We start from the raw sequence: 18,786 nt of genomic DNA, 5'->3' as shown, positions 1-18,786 counted from the left end.
TGTCACTCTCGTAGAAGCTAGCACCGTGCGGCACACGCGGTTCACTTTTTCCTTGTCTTGGTGCGCTGATACGATGAACCAAAACACCAACACAGTCACACAAAAGGGCTCGTACCGAAACTAGAAAACCAAAACCGCGGTGTGCGTTGTTGGGAAGCTTGCTATGATCGCGTTTGTCATAATCGCTTGTTTGATTAGAAACGTACAAACATATTGTACGATTAAAAATATTTTTTTGGTGAAAATTGCGTTTTTTATTTCTTTTGGAAATCATATCATTCATAATACTCATAATATCATCATAATACTTTGCTTTCATCATAAGACTTTCTTTTGTGCTGACGTTATGAATAAACAAAGTCGATGTTATTAATTGAAAGAAGTTCTACCATTGTTATATTCTTTAGTAAGAAAGGCTCTTTCTCACCCCAGGTGGGATTAAATCGGGTTTTTTCCTGCGGATCGATTTATTAAATCGCTAATTTTATATTGAGTGATTCTTCCTTCGCTTTAATCACCTTGAACATGAACAGCGAAACAGGAAAGTGATTGTCAGGTGTTGAGATTGAGCATGGAGCTTTTTTCAATACTAGGTTCTGCACGGAGAAAAAAGAGTTCCCAAAATCATGAACAAGTGTTCATGAAAATGGGAACCTCGAACAAAGTGTTCAAATCCCATGGTACGATTTTGAAAAACGTACCATGAAATTTGAACACTTTGTTCGTGGTTCCCATTTTCATGAACGCTTGTTCACGATTTTAGGAACTCTTTTTTTCTCCGTGTGGTAGGGACTGAATCGGCTTCCGTAATTACATTATTCGCAAAACTAAAAGTAACTACCAAGATAGCTTTGAGGAAACATGAAACATTGCACAGTGGGAGAAATGGAACCCAAAATCGGACTTAATTGAACGCGGCTGGTTCCTTGGTATGAATAATACTGTTGCTAATGTAAAAAAAATCGGCCTTCCAAAATGCGGCCTTTCAAAATGCACTTAACTTAATGCAGAGTTCTCACTTGAAAGTTTGACACATTTATGTTGATATAGAAATTAAACTAAATAAAAAGATTGAAGAATCACTTTTGGGCCAATTTTCCCAAACGCAGAATAAACTGCCTTTCACATACATTTTATTTTTATCAACATAAATGTGTCAAACTATCAAGTGCAAATCGTCATTCTTATGTAAAATTGTCTGATCTTTACGATAAAAATATTTTCAGATTTTTAAAATCTGACCTAACATTTGAAAACGGCCAAAAATGCTTTTATAGTGGAATTGGGGTTAAATGGACCCTAGATGATTTTTGCGGTGCAAGTGGTTATTTTTACTGGATTCCTGGGACATTTTCACATAAGTTAAGTGCATTTTGGAAGACCGCATAAAGCCTCCGCTCTAAATACAGACCGATTTTCAAGAAAAAATGAGAAAAAATGGGGAATTGGGGCAAAATGGACCCTTTGCCGTTTCGTGTGGTGGATGAAACCATCACCAATCGATTCCCCGGATTTTTTTACATAAGAAACACTATTATTCATACCAAGGAACCAGCCGCGTTCAATTAAGTCCGATTTTGGGTTCCATTTCGCCCACTGTGCAATGTTTCATGTTTCCTCAAAGCTATCTTGGTAGTTACTTTTAGTTTTGCGAATAATTTAATTACGGAAGCCGATTCAGTCCCTACCAGAACCTAGTATTGAAAAAAGCTCCATGCTCAATCTCAACACCTTTCAAAGAACCTTGTCTGCGGTGAACTTTACGCAGTAGGCCTGGCTGGATTACTATGTATTGTAATGCAATGATGCCTTGCAGAGTTCTAATGCATATCTAATCTAACCCTAACGTAGCCAACCTTTCGGTAGCATCCTGGAGAATACCTTCAAACTACATCCAACATTCTTCTTTTCGAAATGGTCAGGTTAACTGCGTCAAGTTAACCGCAAAGATGATTCGTTGAAGTGGATTGAGTAGTTACGTATGCGCTTTTTGGAAGCCGAATCTCAGATATTTTGATGAAAATGTTGTCCGGATCTATCATGCCCTGAATTATGAAGATCTGATGGAATGAATAGTTATTCAAATTGATACACAGCAAAAAATCCGATGGTAAAATCGCATGCAAAAGCATGCACATCACCTTCGTCAAAATAAACACTTAATATTACACACTGCATGTACAATTTTTGCAAACACAAAAAAAAAGTTGCAACCGACGGGATTCAAACCCAGCACCAACAGTATGGACTGGCGCCTTAGCCCACTCGGCCATCAGACCGATGTAAAGTTTTAAGGATAAACGCATATATGAGCTTGCCATTTCGGTCAAGTAGGTTTCTCATAGGGGGATGGCGTCGCTATTTTTAGACCACGTTTTCCACTTTTTCTCATCGAAACCGACTACTTTATCGACTTTATTTTGCTGGGCGAGATAGGACGCCGTCTATTTTTAGACGATGACTCAGCACTTTTCCACTCTTGCGCTTAAAAAAACCAGGTGGCAGCACGATGTAACGCCACGTCCCTATACTGATGGGCTACATATTTCAGAGTGTAAAATCACATAAAATTGCATAAAATAATACAATATTTATTTTACACCCAGGCCTTTTACATGCAGCTGGATTACTACTTTTTTAGCTGTGTAGAATACTGAACTTTTTGTGAGTTTGATCCTGCTCATTTTATTTCGAAATATTTAAGCTTCAAAACTGCATCCCAAACGATCAATTTGACACTTGAGTCTAACATTATTTTTTCGAAAACGAAAATGATTGATTTATAGAGCACTCAGAACATCACTTTTCTTTAAAACTCTTCTCGAGGAAAAAAAATCACCCCAATCGTAAACCTCCCTTATATTCAATAAAGCTAAAAGTTGCCCCTTTTCGTTTGCAACAACCCTTCTGGCACCAAAGCTCCAAAACTTCAATACTTCACCAGTTTGTAAAAATCCATTTCCACTTAATTTCACGACCACTTTGCACTGTGGCATTCTTAGAAATTTCACCATGATTTCAAGATTGCATAGTTAAATTTTTAATTGAACTTCAGTATTAGCGTGTCCATTTTTTTTTTTGCAGGCGTACTTTTCATGAGAAAAAGGTATTCGATTTGCCTTGATTTCCAACGAAATATTTTGATCTAGTATATATTTTTCCAGCTAGAACTTATTAAGTATTGAAGAACGTAATTAACTAATGAAACTCCCCAACGAAAAGCTTCCACCAAAGTAATCAGTCACATGGACCGCCCACCTTCCGTAGATGATTCGGGATTATGTTACTAAATCCCGAAATCTTCTTTTCTTTGAAACCATCCCTGCGCCGGTTAGGCAGAAAAACCCACGTCTTCCGTTTCACATTAAACCCCGGTGATTACGGCAAGAATCTGATGCTTAATCAAAATTCGACGAAACCTTTCCCAGCGCTTCAACGGCGCCGTGTCGTGCAAAAATGCTCGAGAGATTGTATCCCTTTTCGCAACCCCTTAATTTCGAGCGTCAAATGAAATATTATCTTGCAGACGTTTCTTCGTAAAATGCTAATTCGAATCAACAAGCACATTTTGTTTACCGTTTTCCGGCAGAGAGCACAGTAAACTTATTCAGTGTAAACATCGTGTTTTTGCTGGCATTCGCGCGAAAATGGGTTGCAAATCAATGGATTGGAAACATTTGGCCCACGCTCAGGGGTTAAGCTGTACAGGGTTGGCACAAGGGACCCATAAAAGTGGTAATTGGTCATTAGGCGTTAAGTGTTTGTCGTAAATTAAAGACCGTTGGAATAATTATCGTATTTTGTTTGTGTTCGTCAATCGAAATCATTTCCGTTGCAAGCTTTTATTGCAAGATTCTATGTAGAACTACATCTTTAAAGCGTTTTGCAGATGTAATTTCTCTGGAAATGCTGTTCCTCGCCCAACTTTAGAATCGAACAAAGGATTAATGTTCAAAAGCTTTCCACTTTGGTTGCACCACAATCCACAACCAGAGAGCAGACTAATCTCCCAGAAGCAGCAGCAGCCACCGACACCACCACCAGTGACAAGGACAAATGGCGAGGAACTTGCCAATCCGCTAGAGATCAAGATTTTCCCGCCCACCCCTCTCCCAGGAGCAATAAAAGGCCACGCCAAGGAAAGAGAGAGAGCACTTTCTGTCACTGACAGTCGCAGCGCCACAAACATCATGGCTGAGGTGTACCATCAGCTCACTTGTGCTTAACCCTCTAACAATCAAGATTATTTAGCTTAAAAAAACGAAAAGTAGGCAAGAACTTAATTTTTTTTGAAAACAAATCTCACGTAATTTGAGCATATGAAAAAATTAAAAAAAATTGACCGAATGAGGGTTAACGGATACCAACTCGGTTATGCACAAAACGAAATAAATGTGGCAACGGAAAGTGCTTGAAAAAAATAATACATTTATTACTTTGGCGCCCTTTTCCGGAAAAGTGCGCGTACGAATCGATAAGTCGGAATCGGTGTTTTCCTCTTTACGGCAATCAATTTTCCGACCGGATTAACCGGGAACTACTGCTGGTGGGACGGCATACCGTAATAAAATTCATAATAATACATCGGTTCTCAGTGGGTGAAGAGGGGTGGGTGAGGGGGGCAGTGATGGGTAAACTTAGTTTTTGGTAGAGATTTTTAATATTGACAACAAAAAAGCACGTACGTCGAATTCTTTTAAATAAATATTTCGAATGCAAAAAGACACCATGACCGAGCCACGTAAGCCTAGTGGTAACGCTTTCGCCTTGTAAGCGGTAGATCGGGGTTCAAATCCCGGCTCGGACCAACAGAACTGGTGATCTTTTACCTTCTGAACTGGATTGTTTTGTAAAGGGAAGGTAGTGTAGCGATCTATGGAATGCTAACATTACCCTTTGTAAATGCGGCCCAAAACTTTCCATGGGTCATGGGAAAATCTACTTTACTAATGTGAAACCATCATGACTGTTTTTTAAAGATCCGACTCTGTCGATTTTGTGATAATATCGAATTTTCAAATTCATTTTTTTTGCGCTTGCAGATTGAAAGGCAACAGGAAAAAATGAAAATTTTACTACTGGATGTGCATTTTCAACCTATTTTTTAAATTCAAAATTTAGTCTTTTATTTATTTATGTATTTAGTTATGTCCCACCCTACTTTTCTAGAAATAACAATAACAATTTTGGTTATAAACCGTGTTTTTTGTCTAAATGGATCAAAAAATTCCATCTTAATGAAAAGATTTTCATATTTTTACCAGATTTTTAAAAATCAGAGTTATCTCTCGAAAGGGTACTTTCTGCACTTTTGGATGTAAAGGCGTCGATTGCGAAACAAACTTTTGATGTTTTTGATAAAGTTGCTTGTATTCCTGAAAAGTTAGATTAAAAAAAACACCCTAATCGTGAATCACCCTTATCTTCAACCAAGCCAAAAATAGCCTCTTGCTATTGCAACAGTAACTCTTCTGAAAATACAAAGCTCCAGAACTATTTCTTGGAAAATTCATTTTACACTTAATTTTGCGATCTGTATCACTATGCAATCAAGGGAATGATCGAACGAGAGGAATCACAAATCCGCATAAATAATTTCAAGATTGTTCAGGTGTAAACTGAAAACGCGATCAAAAATTAAAGTGAAAGAATAAAGCGTCTAACTGCTTATTTCATTGTCGGTGTACAGGACGCCGCACTGTTTTAACATTTTCTGGCGTACATTAAATTTTGCAGCCCAAAACCAGTAATTGAATAGGAAAATTAAAATTCTTTTTCAAATTTTCTTTTCTTGATTTGTGTGCACCTACGTCGAAGACCAAGTTTGTTTACTTTTTGCTCTTTGGTCTGACAGATTTGGTCTGACAGCTTTATCATGGATTTTGGTCTGGTTTGGCAGCTGTCCATACAAAAAGGACTTGCTAGAAAAAATGATTGGCAAATTTACTATTATTTTAAATACGACTATTCACACAAAAAAAAAAAATGCTCAAAGAACTAATTTTTGATACTTCTCCTTGTTTGATACATGTATTTTAGATGGCAAAAATTCCATTTTCTAAGAAAAGGCACAAGTTTGTCAAAAATCATTTTGCAGTGTTGCCAAATTTTCAAAAAAAAAATTGAAAGCTGTGGCATAAATTCGAAAACAAATTTTCATTAAAAGAAACCCTGATTTTTCCAGTTTGCTTTTCTTTTAGAGGCTGTGCTGAAATTTCTGTGAAGGAGTTTTTGATAGCAAATGTTGTTATACAGAGAAACATCTTTTTACGTGGCGGCGCTACGCTTTTTATTTCGTCGATTTCCCCAAAACCATACAATATTTTTGCAAGCTTCAAATTTCTTTTAAAAGATTGCAAAAAAATTCGCGTCGTTCCAGAGGAATAGACAAATTATAAAAACGTAACGCACCGCATAAAAAGTGGTTTCACTGAACCCAAAAAACAAATTTCGTCTTTTTTCTCTGCCAAATGAATTCTGACTACCTTTTGCCAAAGCTCATTTTTGGCATTTTTTCGTAATTTTTAACAGATCCAAAAGTAGTAATCGGAGTGACACTGATAGGATTTCAATTTATTTTGGAATATTTTCCAACTGGTAAGGTTTTTCTCACGAATTAAAAGTTTTCACATTTTATAAACAGTGAAACCTCTTTGGATCGAAACCAAAATTGTCACTCAATTTTCTCAGCACTGGCTGAACTGATGGAGACCAAACCGGTCACGTTTGGCTGAATTTAGGTTTCCATAGATCGAGAACTAAATTTAAAAGTAAAAGTATGCGTTTTTGAATATATTCGAATGATAGATAAATGTTCTGAAATCGTACCAAATATCACCATGTTATAAATCGTTGAACAGATAATTGAAACCTTTCAAATGAGTCCAAAAAATTGATGATCTGACAACCAGGGCTGCGGAGTCGGGTCATATTTCAAACGACTCCGACTCCGGCTTTCTCAGATTAGCCGACTCCGACTCCGACTCCGGCTCCGGCTTTCAACAAATGATTGGCTCTGACTCCGACTCCCACTCCACGTATTTTTAAATGTTTCAAAAGTTAGTTAACTATTATTAGTTAATTATTTTTAAAACATTGATAAATAGGATATTTAAATTTTCTCTAATCGTCATGTTTTCTCTAGAAAAATAAGTTAAATAAACGGAAAAAAGTTTCTAGGCTACATGTTTTATACGTTATGGAAACAGAAATCAAAAAATATTTCAGTTTTAGAGGCATTTGGAGAAGAACAGTTTTGTAAGTAAATTTGGATTTATTTGCTTAACCTCAAATTTGAAAATATTTTTTTTAAAACTAATAAATTGAAATATTAAATTGTTATTTTTGAATGAATAATTAAAAGAAACTTGGCCTTAACGATCTATTGGACATTAAAATTCAATTTGCTCACTTTCAGACTGACATTTGTAAGAATTACAGTGACAGGCACCTTGTTTTTTAAATGACAATTTTAAACGAAACATTTTTTTTGTTTTTTTTTTTTTTTTAAGACGTACAAGGAAATCACGCCATGGCTGAAGGAGATTATTATTGCAAATCAATGTATCTAAACAATTTCTTCGTGGAAAGGATGTTTAAGATGTCCTTTTCAAATATCGGTGACATGAAAAATATTTTACCCTGAAAATTTTTAATTTATTTTAATTTTAAAAGTTTTATATACATTAAAAAGTAGGCGCACGATACTTTGTGAATCTTCACCTAAAACGAAGCTTTATGAATGATCTTGCGCCTCCATCAAAATATATGAAAAAACTTAAAATATAATAAAAAACAAATATCCACAAGTAAAATATTTTCTAGGTCACAAGTATTTCATTTTTTTAAGGTACATTGATTTGCAATGATAATCACCTTCCGTTATATTGGCATGGGACATACAGTATGAGGAAATTCGTATCAGTTGATAATATTTTGATTTTGTTTTTTTTCTTCTAATATTTGAAAAATGAATTAAAATCATATATTTTGTTTTATATATTTTTTATTAGTTCATTTTTGTACTGAATTCTTAAGATTTGTTTAACGGCAACTTGCAACGATATCAAAATAGTTTACCTAAAATCAACATCAATATCCACAATCAATGATTATTTCAGAATTAGTTGTAACTTCTTTTGATATTTTTTTGTTATTTTCAATTATTTTAAATGCAACACTTTGATTTTCTTGTAAATACTCAGTTATAAACAAAATGAGCATGTTGAGTTCCAAGTAAATTCCAAGTATCATTGTTATTATCGTTGATTATTTGTAACAAAAGTTAAACTATCAGTGACTTTTGCCTTTTTCCAAACTTTTTTCGATTTCCAAAAACAGTAATTACTATTTTTAATCTTTTTATGTACCTCGTATTTTTTTCCTAAAAAATTGTTTTACTTAAAACCTTCAAGACATTCGCTATAGGGGTAACAGATGACTGTGTGTGTACTTTTTTCAGAAAGGACTGAATGAAATTTGGTCAAATTTGAATTGAAAAGGCACATAAATATAGGCAAAAGGAAGCAGTCAAGAATCAATAAGATATGTCTGACTACATAACCAATATTTTTTTTCATAATTTTTTAAATTATGATACTACATACTTGGGTAAGAGGTTATCATTTAGTGATTATAGTGTAATAACACAATTAGAGCTCCCCAATCACAATAAAAAGCTTCAAAAACATAATGGCATCTGATAAATCAATTAAAAATATTTTGTAAGTTAAGCTGTTATATAGGATAACTGAACAATAAAAAATAAATTGTTGAATTTAAGATAACTCCGACTCCGACTCCGGGTTATCAGAAATCTTCGCCTCCGACTCCAGCTCTTAAAATTTAGCCGACTCCGGCTCCGACTCCGACTTCAGCTGCTCGAGTTTTGACGACTCCGACTCCGACTCCAGATCCCCAAAAAGACCCGACTCCACCGACTCCGGCTCCGACTCCGACTCCGATTCCACAGCCCTGCTGACAACCCTGTCTCAAGTTATGACCACTTCAGTGATATTTGTGTACTTTTTTGAAACCGGATCTCATTTCTGATTTCTGAGATCTTTGTTCTGAGAAGTCCTAGCAATACCTACAACTTTGCCTAAGACACCAAAACGATCTCGAGAATATTTTTTTTTTTGCATACTGTGAGGTAAAAAGTATGCACTTCTCATAGTAAGTTGATTTATGTTCCAAACTAAATTAGAGTCAATGGTGGAACCACTAAACCTTAACAAAATGAGCTCAAATTTTGAGGCTAGCTTTTTTGCTTGAACATTCCAGTTGTTCCGCTCGAAATTGAACACTTTTTTCTTTTTCATGTACCCTTGAAACACGCTATTGCATAGCCTTTTTATAGCGAAAGGTTCGAAAATTGTATGGTCTAAAAGTTAGCTGATTTGGCATCACTGACATGAAGTATTGTGAATTTAACTTGAACTTGAAATAACATAGAGTTTTATAATCTGTCACCACTGCCTTGACACATAGAAACATGAGTGAAATTTGTATTTTTTTTTTCAAGGCTTGATGAACGAAATGGGATTGTGGATTTAGTTTAATTTCCAGATCTGTATAAATCTACCAACTTGCCATCAATGCTTGTAATTGGTCCCCAGGGGGAGACCAAATAAACCCTGTCCGCTCTGCCTCACTCTCTCACTCTGCTAAGCGGATTGAGTAATGAAATTTTCCGTCCGTTCCAGGTTCGTTGGTGCTACTACTGAGAGAACGTGCTGAATATTCATGTCCGCCGTAATAACTGACCAGGAATAAATAATTGGTGGAAAACAACCCTGAAAACCGGGTTTACGCGGGGAAAATAATTGTGCAAACAAGTGATTTTTAATTGAAGAGGTCATATTTTGCGGGCATTGAATCAAGTGAAAGAAGAAGTGAGAACAAGTGCTCAAATTTGGCCCGGAAAAGGATTACGGGGAAAATCTTTAAACCCCACGTGGAAGAAGGAAAAAAAAATAAACGGTGGCAGTGCACATCAATCATCATCATCATCAACAGCAGTGTTGACGTCGTCGTAGTCGTCGTCGTCATCGTCGTCATCGTCGTCGTTTGTGGGAAGTTTAGCGCCAGTGAGACGCCACGTTGAGATGATGGTCTGAACGAGGAAGATGAGGCAAAAAAGTCGACCTTCCGGTCGGTGCGACAACTCGTCGTCGGGAGCACATCAGTCGCGGCTGAGTAGTATTGCTGCTGGAAGTGAGGCAGAGATGTTGGAGAAGGCAGTTCCGGGCAACGATAGGCTTTAAGGGGTGTTGCTCGTCAGTGGCAACAGGTATGTTCGTAATAACCTTCCACAAGAATTAAAATTCATTTTTTTTTTAAATATTGTCCTAAATAGCTACACAGCCGTGATGAAATTCTTTCCAACATCTGGTCTTGTGTTTTTCATTATTTGTTTTTAAATACAGATCATAATATCAAAAAACTGTTCGTTATGTTAAGCCGTCGAGACTCAAGTCCAATTTTAACAAGAAATCGTCATGACGAGCAGGAAACCCTTCCTTTACGGTCGTCATGGCTCCCGTTTCGTCTGGTTCAAAATTTCTCGGCCTAAGCGTCCAAGCGAACATTCGGCCAAAGTGGGAGGTGATTTATTCCGATCTCCCACGTGCCGGTTCCACGCACGACCCTCGATTGAGGAGGCGCCCTCGATTGATAGCCTTTATCTTGCCAAAGTAGGAGCCCACACCCTTCCGGGCTGATGGATGGATTCTTTGGCACCCGGGGCCAAGTGGATTTTCGTGTTTGGCCGAGAAAGAATCAAGGCATTCGAGGGTTTCCTTTCGGGAAAAAGGTGAGCTGAAGTTAAGGTAGTCCAATCTATTCCCTAGAATTGAATCGAATTTGATCTATTTGAGAATGGGTGTGTGTGTGTGAATAAAATCGATCACACGTGTGAAATTGAATCCATTTTTCCCAGCATTCTGAAATTTGAAGGGCTTAACAACTTAACGTCGAAATATTCTTTTGAATTATAAAAGTTTGAAGGCTCTTACGCTCTAACCTTTAATTTCAATTCCAGCAAGAGCTTATTATGTACCAAATCATTGAGGCATCAGCAGTCTATTGTGAAGCCTTCAATTATGAGATTTCCTGGAAATCATTTGCATTGCGACTGATTGCCATGTATTCTGGCGATGGTATATTTAGCAAGCTGCTCCATTCATAAAGAAAACAAACAATTTTGGGGTAGAGAAATCACCAATGAGAAACTTTTAATTTTGAACTTTCAAAGATTATTGCATTCTTTAGCGTAAAACGCTAATACAAACCAAAGTGTCTCATTGTTACCCATGCGATCGGAACATCCACAAATTTGGTCAAATCCAATGAAATGACGCTATAGTCCAACGCATGCCCTATGAAAATTAAGAAAAAATCTTTTAAAATTTATTTTTTGTGTTAATGTCAGCCTACGAATAAATATGTGTCAAACGTAACAATATATCTTGCCAAGGTAGTCTCAATAGCCCAAGGGTGCTCAAAGTTTTTGAGTGGCGGGCCAAATTGGAAGCTCACATAAGCTTGCGGGCCATATGCAGAAAAAAATGTGTATTTTAGAAAAATTCATAAGGTTGTTTAATACTATAACATTGTGAAACACATCAATCAGTTAAAGTTTTTCGAAATTGTAGGTATTTTTTTGACATTTTCGGCATTAAAATACTAGAGAACGAAAATAGTAGTTTATGCAACATGTTGCAAACAACAGTTTTTTTTTCAGCACGAGTCGTACATTTATCAAATGAGCTTCACCAAATTGGATAAATACGAAAAGTGCTGAAAAAGTCAAGTTTTGTAACAAGTTGCTTATAACATTTTCAGCAATCCGGAAAACGCTTTTTGAATGGAATTTTTTGCCTAACATTCTTGTGTTGTGTAACAAAAAAATATTGAAAAATGGTACTTTTCAATACAGCACTGGTATTGAAAGGCATTAATTTTCCATTCTGTTATTTTTGGTAGAGAAAAGTTAACAGTTTCATAGTGGAATTGCAAAAATGAAGTTTTTACAGTTTTATTAGTTAATTTTCTTTAAATAAAAGAACAAAAAAAAAAGCGATGAATGGCAATTTTTATGCCTTAATCAACAGATCATGTAATACAATAAGTAAATCTTTCCCTGATCCTGAGGGGAACACCCTTGAAGAGTATCGGGGCCGGCATTTACAAAGCGGATTCAGTGGCAGTTTCATTCTCAACTTAATGTTAACATGTTAAGGTTAATGTTAACATTCCATAGGTCGCCTCCCTAAGGTGTCGTGATAAGGTCCAGTTTGTGACGATACACTACCTTTCCTTTACTAAGCAATCGATTCCAGAAGGGAAAAGATCACCAGTTGTATTGGTCCGAGCCGGGATTTGAACCCCGATCTACCGCTTACGAGGCGGAAGCGTTACCACTGGGCTACGTGGCTCGGTCATACAATCACACTGTTAAAAAAATCCATAGTCTGGTCTAGGTTGATGGTTGATTGATAATTTTGTGACTGAAGACATTTGTTGTTGACCAAATAAAATAAAAATGAAAAATGGTCTTTTGTTTTGAAACATTAATTGGTCTATCTATTTTACCAACTTCTCATACCGTAATAGCACCTATCCCAACTTTGTTTATACACTCCAACCCCGTTGGTTTGACACCAACTGTTGTCAAACGAACGGGGTCACTTTTTAGTTTGACACCCCTTTTACACGGAGTTCACGCACACTATCAAACGTTTGTTCTGATAGTGTGCGTGAACGCCGTGTAAAAAGTGACAGTTTGACTTTGACCAACCAACGGGGTACAAACTAAAAAAGTGTCAAACGAAAAAGTGTCCAACCACCGGGGGTTAAGTGTATGTTTTTTTAATTGAGATTCTTATGTTAGCCATTCTTTTTTCTGCTATTGCCTTCATTTTTTAAGGTTCTATCCCTAAGAATTCTAGTACCTTATGTTTGGATTTTTCCATTTTTTTAAAAGCAGTTTGGCTTGTTCAACTTTTTTTTGGTTTTTAAAAGTGAGTCTTTTTTTTCTTTACTCCCCTTTTTTCATATTTATTATCCTGTGTTTTTTATGTTGTATTTAGAAAACTATTTGATTCTCTAAAGCGATTATCTAAGCAACTAAATGAGTTCAGTCACAGACAAAAACTGCTAGCTCTTTGTTTTCGTACTGTTTACACTTTTCTGTTTTGTTTAATTTTTTTTAATCTTCATTCTTTGCTTCATGTTGTGTCTGTTTACCTTTGTTTTTCAAAATATTTCCAATCACAATATTACAAATCTCATTTGTTTTTTCTATCTTTTCTAAACTTTGAGCATTAACTTTTTTCCATATAATTTAGCTGACTTCCGAAAAGGCATTTTCACTGTGATTCAACCTATTTGTTTTGTTTATGGTTTTATTTTTAAATAGTCAAATTTCTATAAAGAGTTATTTTTTTTGTTTATCTACTGATTTTTATTTTACTCTATTTTAACTTGTTTGATGTTTTTTATGATGGTTCTGAAATACATCTTCTATCCTTTGTTTTTAAATGTCGCTTCTTATTTTACTCTAAATATTATATATAATCACCTTTTTTCATACCTTTTATTCTGTCTTTATTGCCTTCTCTATCCTTACATTTTTTTTTCTTCAAATGTTAAGTCTATGCGATCGTGCTTAAACTATCCCCCTCTCCTTGCGTTGTCCGATCTCCATTCAAAGTTCATCATTTGTGCTCAGAAAAATGTAGGGTAATTTTAGGTCCTTGTATTGTTTTTTTTTATCCATTTTTTAACCAACAACAATTAACCGTTCGTTGAATTTATAGTGATGTTTCACGGCAAAAAATCGAAATTACGCGGCATGCCAATTACAAAACATTGACATTTCACGGAAATTTTACGGTACCCTAAAAAATGCTCAAAATAAACGTTAAAATGTAATCTCTCAGCAAAATTATTAATAGAAAAGTGTCTTAAAAGTAAGTAGTAGATACAAGATAAAACCTCCTGGCGCAAATTATTCATTTGAAAAAAAAATAGTATTGGATTAATCTTGAGAAATTTTGAAGAATTCCTGCCAGTTGAATTCTAGATTTTTTTATAAGGTCTTAACAAATAAATGTAAACATTGAGTGCAACGATGTCAGATTATTTTATGGGAAATCTGTATTTTCTTAAACATAAATCTATATTTTATCTGTATCTTGTTAAATTCGAATCCATAGAACCCATTTTTCAATGTTTACTGCAGATTTGCAGATACTCCACATTTAAGCAAAATTCAGTTACTAAATTGCTGAAATTTTTAAATATCATCATTTAAAAAAAATCTGTTTATACAGATTTTTTTGATTTTTGGGATCAAAAAATCTGTAAAATACAGATTTATCTGTATATCTGGCATGGCTGATTGAGTGCATCCCGCTTACTCCAATGAAAATTGACATAAGGTGTGAAAGGGATACACTCAATATTAACATTTGTTTATAGGACCTAATAAAAAAAGTCAAGAATTTATGATTCAGCTGTTTCAATTTGCTTGAGATTTAATAAATTAATTTGCCTAAATACCTCCAAAACAAAGCACGTCCTGAACCTCTCATTCATCAAAACTAAAATCATTAAAATAATTGCAATAAAGATATTGTTGAGCTTTTCTTAATTTCAGCAATAAGGAAATTATAGTTCTTAATAAAGTTCAGGCAAAACATCATTAAAAGCAGTTTTTACATTTATTGATAATTCAAGAAAAAATATAATACATTGCAAATTGGTTAACAAATATGTTTTCAGTATTGAGTTCAGTATTGAATATTGATTAATGCAAGGATTAATGTTCTTTTAAAATCTTTTTGTAATTTTGTAGTATAATGCAACTATCTGCATTTTTTTGAATATTATAATTAGGGTTAGTGAATTTTCACGATTTCGCGGACAGCGTGAAATTCGTGAAATTTTAAGATTTCCGCGAAATCCTGTAAAATTTATCAATTTTCTCAAATTAATTCAAATTTAAAGAACATTTACTAAGAAAGTGAATGCTGCAAAATCATAAAGGATGTTAACAAAAATTATTGAAAGAAAAAAAATACTCTCGCATTTTTTTATAAACTTTGTCTTTTTCTACCGAAACTTGCAAGGAAACTTGTTAAATTTGATTGAAGAGGTAAATTGTGATATTTTTTTTAAAAGATTGCACAGATTTTTTAAAAATATGATTGTTTTTTTTTTTGAGAAATCAATTAAAAGCAAACAATGATTTAACGGAGGAGCAAAAAAATGGATTGAAAAATTAAAATTCATCAGAGTAAAGAAAAATATTGAGCAAATAGATTGCTATTTACTTGATACTATTAAAAATATTTTATCAATATTATTTAGGAAACTAAATTAATTTAGCAATATTTTCATTTGCCGTACTAATAATTTATTCATTATTTTATTTTGAAATTTGAAACATAGAATTTTAAATGAAATTAAAAGATCCATGCTTGGTTTAATGAACATTAAATTAATATTAATTGGGTAGTTTTTTTCGATTTAGTTTTTTATCTTTAAAGTCACTTTTTCAGAAAATTTAACCTGCTTAATTTTTACGACATTTAATTAATTGGGTAAATGGCTCCCGTGGAAATTTAAAAAAATGTTTGTTTTCTGTTCGGATTTTGAATAAAATTTTGAAGCTTTCGTTACAGATTAAATTATTTTTGCCTATTGATTTTGAATTTTTGAAAAGTGAGGAAAACTCTAAAAATATTTTCAACTGGGAAAAATATCTCAAAAAAGTTATTTTAATTTTAGGTTTGAGATTGTTTTGATGAGTTTGGCTTTCATATGAAATTCAATAAAATGTGAAGAATAAAATAGTAGCAAATCAGCGAAAACTGTTTAGCTATACTATCTGAACATTAAAAAAGCAGTTCAATAAATGACAATACGCATGCCTTACATTTTAGTTTCAAAATAGATATAGAGCCCATCCATAAGTCAAGTGGTTTTTTTTTAATTACTCATAAGTTTTTTTAGTGCCGCGTTGAAGGTTGAAAGTTAAGATTTTTTTAGGTTTATTGAAAACAATATATGGGTAATTCTCCGCCAACTCACACAGCAGTTGCCCCGACCCCTCTTCGATTTGCGTGAAACTTTGTCCTAAGGGGTAACTTTTGTCCCTGATCACGAATCCGAGGTCCGTTTTTTGATATCTCGTGACGGAGGGGCGGTACGACCCCTTCCATTTTTGAACATGCGAAAAAAGAGGTGTTTTTCAATAATTTGCAGCCTGAAACGGTGATGAGATAGAAATTTGGTGTCAAAGGGACTTTTATGTAAAATTAGACGCCCGATTTGATGGCGTACTCAGAATTCTGAATAAACGTATTTTTCATCGAAAAAAACACTAAAAAAGTTTTAAAAATTCTCCCATTTTCCGTTACTCGACTGTAAAAAATTTTGGAACATGTCATTTTATGGGAAATTTAATGTACTTTTCGAATCTACATTGTCCCAGAAGGGTCATTTTTTCATTTAGAACAAAATTTTTCATTTTAAAATTTCGTGTTTTTTCTAACTTTGCAAGGTTTTTTTTTAGAGTGTAACAATGTTCTACAAAGTTGTAGAGCAGACAATTACAAAAATTTTAATATGTATACATAAGGGTTTTGCTTATAAACATCACAAGTTATCACGATTTTACGAAAAAAAGTTTTAAAAAAGTTGGTCGTCATCGATCATGGCCGTTCATGGTCACCCGCGACAGACACGGACGACGAAACAAAGAGAAACGCAAAAAGTAACTTTTTCAAAACTTTTTTTCGTAAAATCGCGATAACTTGTGATGTTTATAAGCAAACCCCTTATGTCTATATATCAAATTTTTTGTAATTGTCTGCTCTACAACTTTGTAGAACATTGTTACACTCTAAAAAATAACCCTGCAAAGTTAGAAAAAACACGAAATTTTAAAATGAAAAATTTTGTTCTAAATGAAAAAATGACCCTTCTGGGACAATGTAGATTCGAAAAGTACATTAAATTTCCCATAAAATGACATGTTCCAAAATTTTTTACAGTCGAGTAATGGAAAATGGGAGAATTTTTAAAACTTTTTTAGTGTTTTTTTCGATGAAAAATACGTTTTTTCGGAATTCTGAGTACGCCATCAAATCGGGCGTCTAATTTTACATAAAAGTCCCTTTGACACCAAATTTCTATCTCATCACCGTTTCAGGCTGCAAATTATTGAAAAACACCTCTTTTTTCGCATGTTCAAAAATGGAAGGGGTCGTACCGCCCCTCCGTCACGAGATATCAAAAAACGGACCTCGGATTCGTGATCAGGGACAAAAGTTACCCCTTAGGACAAAGTTTCACGCAAATCGAAGAGGGGTCGGGGCAACTTTTCCCGATTTCGTGTGAGTTGGTAGAGAATTACCCATATAATAAAGCATAAAAAGTAAATTCTGTAGGTTTTACATAAGATTTTGATAGTTATTTTAAAAATTTTCACGTTCCGCAAAATTTCCGTGAAATTTGGTTTTTTGATATTAAGGTCCCCGTGAAATTTGAAATTTTTGAGCGTGAAAAATCACTAAGCCTAATTATAATGAACAATATTTTTTTAAAAAATGTTGTGGACTTTTTTATTTGTAAACTGCTTTCAATATGCTTGTAAAAATCTTCCAACATGTTTTAATGAGAAAAATAAAGTTTAAATGCGATTAATCAATTGAATATTTCAAATTTCGCGGCATTTCATGGTATTTCCCAAATTTCACGGCCAGAGGCGAATTTCACGGATCACGCAGCTTCCGTGAAATCGTGAAAATCACTAGCCCTAGCTACGTCCTTACAGTTCCGTGGGGATTTGGGAGGGTTATTTTTTGGTTACCAGAGACAAAAGTAAAATTACGTGAAACAAAGCAATATAGTATAAAGACTAGCAATTCATACATTTCATAACTATTTATTTTTTGAACGCATCTGAAACAATTTTTGCGACTTTTATGAGCAGAACTCGAATATGCTAGTTATAAGATATCAATAAAGGCTTTCGTAATGGTTTCACTTAGTTTCCCCATCCCGTAAGATGAAAAATCACTTTTCGTTGCCACATCTACCACGTGCAAATTTCCATTCCAGACACGTGCTGTTGTGCTGCAGTGATGAAAAATGAGGTGGCGGGCCAAACCGTTGCGTTTGGACCCGTTCGCGCCAAATCTCCGGAGAGAACTTAATTATCGTTAGCCTTAATTCACCCCTACGGTCAGGGCCCTACGGTTTGTTTACCTCGCCTGGTTCAAGACAAGACACAGAGTTGCTCATCAACGCGTTGACCACTAATTAATTCCCATCAGTTGCAAAATTTTGCGGGACAAACGGTGTTGATGGACGGTTGTTCTTGCAGAATGTTAAACTCAGCAAATCTTTGTCACCGCGGAGATTAAAAGCAAACTCGCCTAACTTTTCAACTTTTGTGATCTTCCTAGCCTCGGCTTCAAAAACCAACAACCAGGACATACATCAAACTTTTATGACAGTTATGTGAAAAGAATAAACAACGCTCGCCCATGTTGACACCCCAAACGAGGACAGACGAGCGTTGACCATGATTTCGGGGAAATGTCAGCCAAGCCAAACCAAGCCTGGCTTGGAAGGAACGTCCCAAAGTTCTACGAGTGTTTGCGAGGCAATAAATTAGAGCAACAACTCACGTCACTTTTTATGGCTGCAAACAACAGGGCACGGGGAACGGGGTTTCTTTTGCTGGAAAATGGAGCGATTTAGTCAAAATTG

The 18,786-nt window shown here is 34.9% G+C and overlaps 1 protein-coding gene across 4 annotated transcripts in view; it reads left to right on the top strand.

Annotated features, from left to right (window-relative positions):
- LOC120414274 (hemicentin-1) overlaps window positions 1–18,786 on the top strand; it is a 332,674-nt gene that overhangs the window by 6,838 nt on the left and 307,050 nt on the right. For all 4 annotated transcript variants that reach the window (XM_052709655.1, XM_052709619.1, XM_039575396.2 and 1 more), the window contains exon 2: window positions 9,705–10,291. The gene's annotated coding sequence lies outside the window, so the exon portion shown is untranslated. The remainder of the gene's footprint in view (window positions 1–9,704; window positions 10,292–18,786) is intronic.

Source organism: Culex pipiens, chromosome 1 (genome assembly GCF_016801865.2).
Source record: "Culex pipiens pallens isolate TS chromosome 1, TS_CPP_V2, whole genome shotgun sequence".
Lineage (NCBI taxonomy): Eukaryota > Metazoa > Arthropoda > Insecta > Diptera > Culicidae > Culex > Culex pipiens.
The sequence above is the reverse complement of the archived record's forward strand: the minus strand, read 5'-3'. Positions and strand labels throughout refer to the sequence as shown.